Source organism: Danio rerio, chromosome 4 (assembly GCF_049306965.1).
Source record: "Danio rerio strain Tuebingen ecotype United States chromosome 4, GRCz12tu, whole genome shotgun sequence".
In the NCBI taxonomy this organism is placed as follows: Eukaryota; Metazoa; Chordata; class Actinopteri; order Cypriniformes; family Danionidae; genus Danio; species Danio rerio.
In genome coordinates, this window is record NC_133179.1 from 39,364,673 (window position 1) to 39,371,679 (window position 7,007).

The window sequence follows — 7,007 nt, forward strand, 5'->3', positions numbered from 1 at the left end:
CAGCCTTATGACGTCATACGTTTTCTTTTGTTTAGCTTTTTTGCCACTCACTCTTCCAGTCATGACTTACTGCTATTTTTCTCCCTCGTTTTCTACTTCACACTTGCTCTCTCTCTCACACACAGACACAGATATTCAGTATTTGAAGTTAATAAAAACCTTTAATCTAACACTTTTAGGACAACTTTGAAAAACGTTTTTAGGGTCATTAACACCATAAAGTGCCTTTGAGACATCAACATTTTCAAGATTTTTAAAATGAATGTTGGTCAAGCTCCTGCACTTTTTACAAACAATCTACAAGCAGAAAAACAGGAAACAAACCTCAAACCCTTGTCAAAAAATCCTTAAGGATTCCAGTAGGATTTCTTTATAGGATTCCAATTAGAATTTCTATCATATTTTGTAACCTTTCCTAAAGGATTCCAATAGGATTTCTGTATTAGATTCCGACTGATATTCTAAAAGGAATCCTGTACAGAAATCCTATTGGAATTCCTTAGGAAAGTTTCCAAAACATGATAGAAATTCCAATAGGATTTCTGCATAGGATTCCATGTAGAATTTCTATATGTTTTTGGAACCTTAAAACCTAAAGGAATCCATTCGATTTTCTAATACAACTTAAAGGACAAGTATATAGGATTTTAATGAAATTTTTATGGAATCCTAAATGTAGACTTTTCTTTTGTATCTGTAACTGTCTTTTGAAAACTCAATTTGACACCTTAATAATTGTGCCACCTATATTAGACAACAGCATTAGTGCACAAACCTTTGATAATATTGATTGGGCAACAAAATGATGTCCTGTTGTTTCAGCATTGTTCATTTTTAATTCACTTTTATTTTATATTTACAGATAAAAAATATTCACACACAAAGTTCTAAAAAAAATTACACAAAATTGTGGTGTCTTTTTGTCATTTTGCACTCATCAGTGCATTTTTGGGAGATGGCCTTCCTTATTTGGCTGGCTTCAACATATTTATTTTTGATGTAACCTGTCAGAGAAAAGCGAACAAAACATATTTAGACACACCTCCATCTGACAGCAAAACACCCCCCAGCCACAGCACTCAGCAGTACCCGAACCAGCCACGGGTTATTTAAAAATGTACATTTAAAATGTTTACTTTATATTTGATTTAAGAGATGATTATAAACTGTTTAACAAAACTAAAATCTAGCAAAGCAAAAATTAAACCTGACTCCACATAACACACATATTTAAATATTTAAAAATTTATAAATGTCTGATCATAATTAATACTTAATTAATACCATTTATTTACTTATTTTATTTGAAATTTCTTATAATTTTTTTTCTATCTGCCAAGTGAATAATACTCTGATAAATAATTGACAAATTTATTTTAACGCTAAATCTCAAGCACTGACAAAGTTTTTAAAGTAGATAGCAAATCCTGAGTGTAATTATACAATTTTAAATATCTTAAAATATGACAATATTTCCAAAATATTTTTTTAGGAGAAAAACTTACCGATGATGTCACAGACTTTTTGGAGTCCAGCCGTGGCTTAGCTGCTTTGTCTCTGAAGGCCTTTGAACATTTGCCATTGTAGCAGTGTGTACCAAGAGTGTTGCTTCCAAACACGGCTACTAGTAGATCTTTTGTGGCCTTTTTGGGGTCAGTCCAATTCAATGGGAAAACTGTTCACCTGTGATTGAATTATTGGGGCCAATTCTCACCTAAAAATAGTGATCAAAAATTGAACAAGAAAATAGTTTAAACATTTTTAGAGCTGCTTCAACAGCAAACGGTGAATTCTAAGATCAAGAACATCAAAGTTGTATAATCATATTAATGACAAAAATATGGAATTTCTGTTTATTGCATTAAATAATAAGTTCCATGGTCTGTTGAAATTATTGATTCTGATTGACTGGAATGTGTCCAATATAAGAAATTAATTTAATATTTTATTCATTCCTTTAATCAATCAGGGGCCACCACAGCGGAATGAACTGCCAACTTATCCAGGATATGTTTTACGCAGTGGATGCCCTTCCAGCTGAACCCATCACTGGAAACCATTCATACACACTTATTTACACATATACACTATGGACAATTGTTTAGCCTACCCAATTCACCTGTACCGCATGTTTTTGGACTTGTGGGGGAAACCGGAAACCCGAAGAAAACCCACGTGAACGCAGGGAGAACATGCACACTCCACACAGAAATGCCAACTGACCCAGCCGAGGCTCGACCCAGCGGCTTTCTTGCTGTGAGGCAACAGCACTACCTAGTGCACCACTGCGACTCCCTAATTTAATATGCATTATAGTATATTATTTATATATAATATTATAAAATGTATGAACTGAATGCACAGGTAATTCCACTCAGTTTTGTTCAAAAGTTCAAAATAAATACACTTCCCTTAAACATTAGAAGTAACCATAGTGAACCAAAGTTCCCTTGTAAAGCAAACACTGTTCACAATAATGTTGGCATTAAACAAAGTAATATGTTGTGCATTTTAGTAAACATCTGACAGAAATAAAGTTAAGTATGTTAACAAAAAGAAAAGATGATGTTTGTTGAGTTGTTTACAATAGGACAAAAAGAAAAGTTTTTTATGGAAATAAAAAAAGCCATATAGTCCAGTCCAGGGGTGACCAACCCTGTTCCTGGAGATAGACCTTCCTGCAGATTTCAGTTGCAACCCATATCAAACACACCTGCCTGTAATTATCAAGTGCTGTTCAGGTCCTAATTAACTGATTCAGGTGTGTTTGATCAGGGTTTGAGCTGATCTCTTAAGGAAGGCCGATCTCCAGGAACAGGGTTGAGCACCCCTGGTCCAGTCTTACTATAACCAATAACTTATACACTGCAAATTTTAGAGAGTAGATTTAACTACCTAAGAGTTATAATTAACACTCCCTCAGATTTTATATGGGAACCACTATAAAAGTTTAAAAAAAATAAAATTATCAACACTAAGAGAGTGTTAATTGGCAAACTCTTATAGTGTAAAATATCTGTTTAATTTACGAAAAAATACCAGCAGCTGTAGTTACCAGGATTTTTCTGTATACATTTACGAAAAATGACCATATTTCATGAACTGATACAATTTTTAGTTTACAAAATCATAGCTTAGTGCACAAAAGTGTAAAGTCATTAGATGTATTAATATGTTCATGTGTGATTGCAGTTAGCGACCAAATTTTGACTGCATTAGTAACTACACAGTTACCTATAAACAAAAGAAGATGCAGTATAACATCAAATACTTTCAGTTCATCTTGGACTTGAACACAGACACTACTATCCTCCACAATGGTGACACAAAAACCGTTTTTCTGTTTTATTTTTCCTTTTTTGATTTTACGGAAAAATACCAGCAGCTGTGGTTACCAGTAATCTGCTGTTTTTAACATTTTGTATTTGTAAATTCAGTTTACAGAATATTTCTGTTGAAAATACATTCCACAGTCTGTATTTTTTTATCGAACATACTTTTCCCCAACTGTTCACTAAAAACTTCATCATGTATTACTTCAGGAATTTGCCTGGCATGTTCCTCTTTGGTTTTCAATTTGAATGATCCTGACTGGACCCCCTTTTTCTGGATTTCACACCTCCTGGCAATTCAAAATCGACATGTGTGTTTAACAGTGGAAATCTCCTGTAATCCTGCAAATGGAATAAGCACCTAGATTATCAGATGACAATACACCTCCTTTCACACAATCTCCTAACTGTTCAATGTATACACCACGAGTTTCAAGAGTTTCAAAGTCTTGAACAAATGGGTGCAAGACAACCATGCTGTGTTACAGTGCTAGCCCCCTGCAGTGCTGGGTTATTGTGGGTGCAGTGGTGGGTTATTTTCGTAGCAGTGGTGGGTCTTGGAACAGAAACAAAGACGAACAGGACGATGACCAGATAAGGAATCAGGAAGGCTGGAGTACCTGGTCTCACTGTGACAGCTGTGAACTTAAAAAGGTGTATTCAGTAGTTCACTGTAGAACTTCTTAGTCAACTAAAGAGCTTCAAGTCAATTTAATTCATGGCCAAGCTTTACTGGTTTTAGATGAACTGAGAATAACTTTTTCTGCTTAAAATAAAGGTGGCTGTTACTCCATCATTCTGAATAATCTCTCTATTTCTAATTATATCATCGAGGATTTTCAATGAATTAAAGTCAGTTTAAATAAACAATTCAGTAACTAAGTTGTTTTTAAAGTAATTTATTTAATTTACTTTCTGTAATAAAGCTGTTTGGTAAATCTCTTACATTGATTTTTAAAGGGCCATGAAACCCCCTCGTTTCAGCAGCGTGTTTTCACACCACTACTTTGGAAAAAGTCAGAAAAGTGGGCGTGTTCAGCTCTGTTTAGGGGGGAGTGTCGGAGGAAGAATAGCGGCTTGGTATGGGAGTCTATTTGGGCGCGCTGAATTTCAGAGTCAAAACACACACCCACATCGGACAATGTGACTGTGTTTACATGGACATCTGTAGTCGAATTATTTGCCAAATTATTAAATGGTGGACTTTAACTGCAGTTTGGCTCTTTCATTCAGGGAATTCATTAATGTCCCTCCCAACAAACGTGATATTTGATTCGAGGAGCTGCTCTAAGCGTGTATTTTTCATGCAATGTTTGATACCGCACGGCGAATGAGAAAAAAAAAACTCCGCATTTCCCGGAAACTTAGATGCACACGGCAGGTAGCGTCAGAAAGCCGCGTGTGTTATTCCGGTCACAAAATCCAACACGAGGTTATAGTTTGGTTGTAACTGTTAGTGCTAACTATTGCACTCGGTGCAATAGTTTGTTTGATACGAATAAAATACAAACTGAATAAACAAAGAGCACTGGTCGCTCACTTACCAAATCTGTAGAGACAGGACAATCACCAGCAACTAGAGCAGCGTCTTTATTTAGAGGAGACTACAATCTGGATCTCAGCGTTTGCAGATGAGAACAGCTCTCAGGTAAACAATAATCCTCCTTAGACACGTAAGTTATTGTTGTCGCACGTCGCGTAAGCTGTTAATCCACGCGTGAGTCTGCGCTCTCACAGAGACAAAATGAAAACGAAACTTAACTGCAGCAAACTATAAAAGCAACACTTCAACCAAGCCTTACTCATGCATTAATGCATCACACTGTAAGACGTAATAAGACTCACTCTGGCACAGACGCCCAGTCTGCACGCTGGAATACACGCTATTATGTCATGGCCGTGACGCAGCTTCAAAAATTCGTTTCAAACAGGAAGTACGAATTTGCTTGAAATAACGCAAAAACAACCAATTTACACTTTTTAGTGAAATATTTGTGTCCTAATAGTGTTTTTAGCAGTGTGGGACACATATACGACAGCTCTAAAAATGTGTTTTGGTGTTTCGTGACCCTTTAAATCTCCATGTGTGTTTTGTAAAACTTCGATAAAAATTAAAGTTTAAAATAATATTTTTTTTAATAATTTTCAATACTTTAAACATAAATGCATGTACAATGTTTAAAAAAATCTTGCAATGTTATACAAATTATTACTTTGAACTTTCTTTTTAATAATTGTAAGAATCATTGTTAGTGATTTTGTACCAATAACATCAGATCATAGAAAAACAGCAGATCTCCATGCAGAAAATGCAGCTTTGAATCACAAGAATAAATGACATTATAACAACAATTATAAAAAAAAAATAAAACAGTTTGTACTTGCCTCACTAACACTGGCTGCTTGACTGTTCAGTCAGCAACATAAAAGTTTAAAAAAACACAGATGCAGTTTGAATATCTGTCTTTTTTGTCTTGATTCTTTTTTGTAAAACAGTGAAAATGAAATAAATCTCTTTGACTCTCTCAAATAAATCTTGTGCAGTGTGTTTTATCACAGAATAATGTTCTCCTGATGAAATCAGCCATCATGAATGAGCAGTTATACAAAACAAAACTATTCATTAACAGAAAAAATCGTTACATTTATTAAATCAGTTTACAAAAATTGTGCTTATAGGGTATTACCCTTGATGGAAATATCTAAACTATTAGCACAACCCTTTAATGCTGTTTATTTCTAAATGAAAGTGAAACTGAAAGCAACACTTTCCACTACCGACATCAACCAGGAGATGGCGCTCGGACACCACAGAAACTTAAACTTATTTTTAATGTGCCACACATATTATCATTTCCCTTGATTCAGTCATACCTCAAATATTCTCCAATGCATGTATGATCTTCTAAGACTATGACACCGTTATTTATGCAAAATTCAGTAAATGACTAAATGCCTCTTAACTTATTTGCATAACCATGTAAACCTACCCCTAACACACACACATTCGCTGTTCTAATCTATTGGTTTATACACACACACACACACACACACACAATTGATTAGAAATTAAAATGTGTGTGTATGTGTTAGGGTTTGGTTTACATAGTTATGCACACACACACAACATTTGTGTAATGTTTCAATACAATGGTATAGACAAAGGACAATAACTATTTTCAATGTATAACGCAGTTTGGAAAAGTCAAGGTCTTAAAACTGCCAGAGGTTTCTGCTGTATCGTTCATACGGTGTATGTAAAGTTTTTTTTTTTTATTACGTTTTTTTTTTTAGGACAACAGTATCTCCAGCACAAAAGATATACAAAGATGCCATTTTAAAATGTAAAGAAGTTTTTGAAGCTAATAAAGACAGCAGAAGTGAATGATTAATTTTCATTCTTCACTATTACCATCTTAACTATTCCAAAAAACTTTTAAATGTTTCTCAAAATAAAATATATCATACTCAAAAGGGAAAAGGTTTTGTTTTTACTCAGACATTTAAAAAGAATATATTTTAGAGCAATAATCACAATATTGAGATACTGATTTTTTTATTCAAGGTTATCATACCAGAATCTTATACCGGTCTATGTGTACAATGGAAAACACAGGAGTAATTGTATTAGCCTCAACCAATAGGTCAACAACACAAAACAGTTTTGTTTTTTTG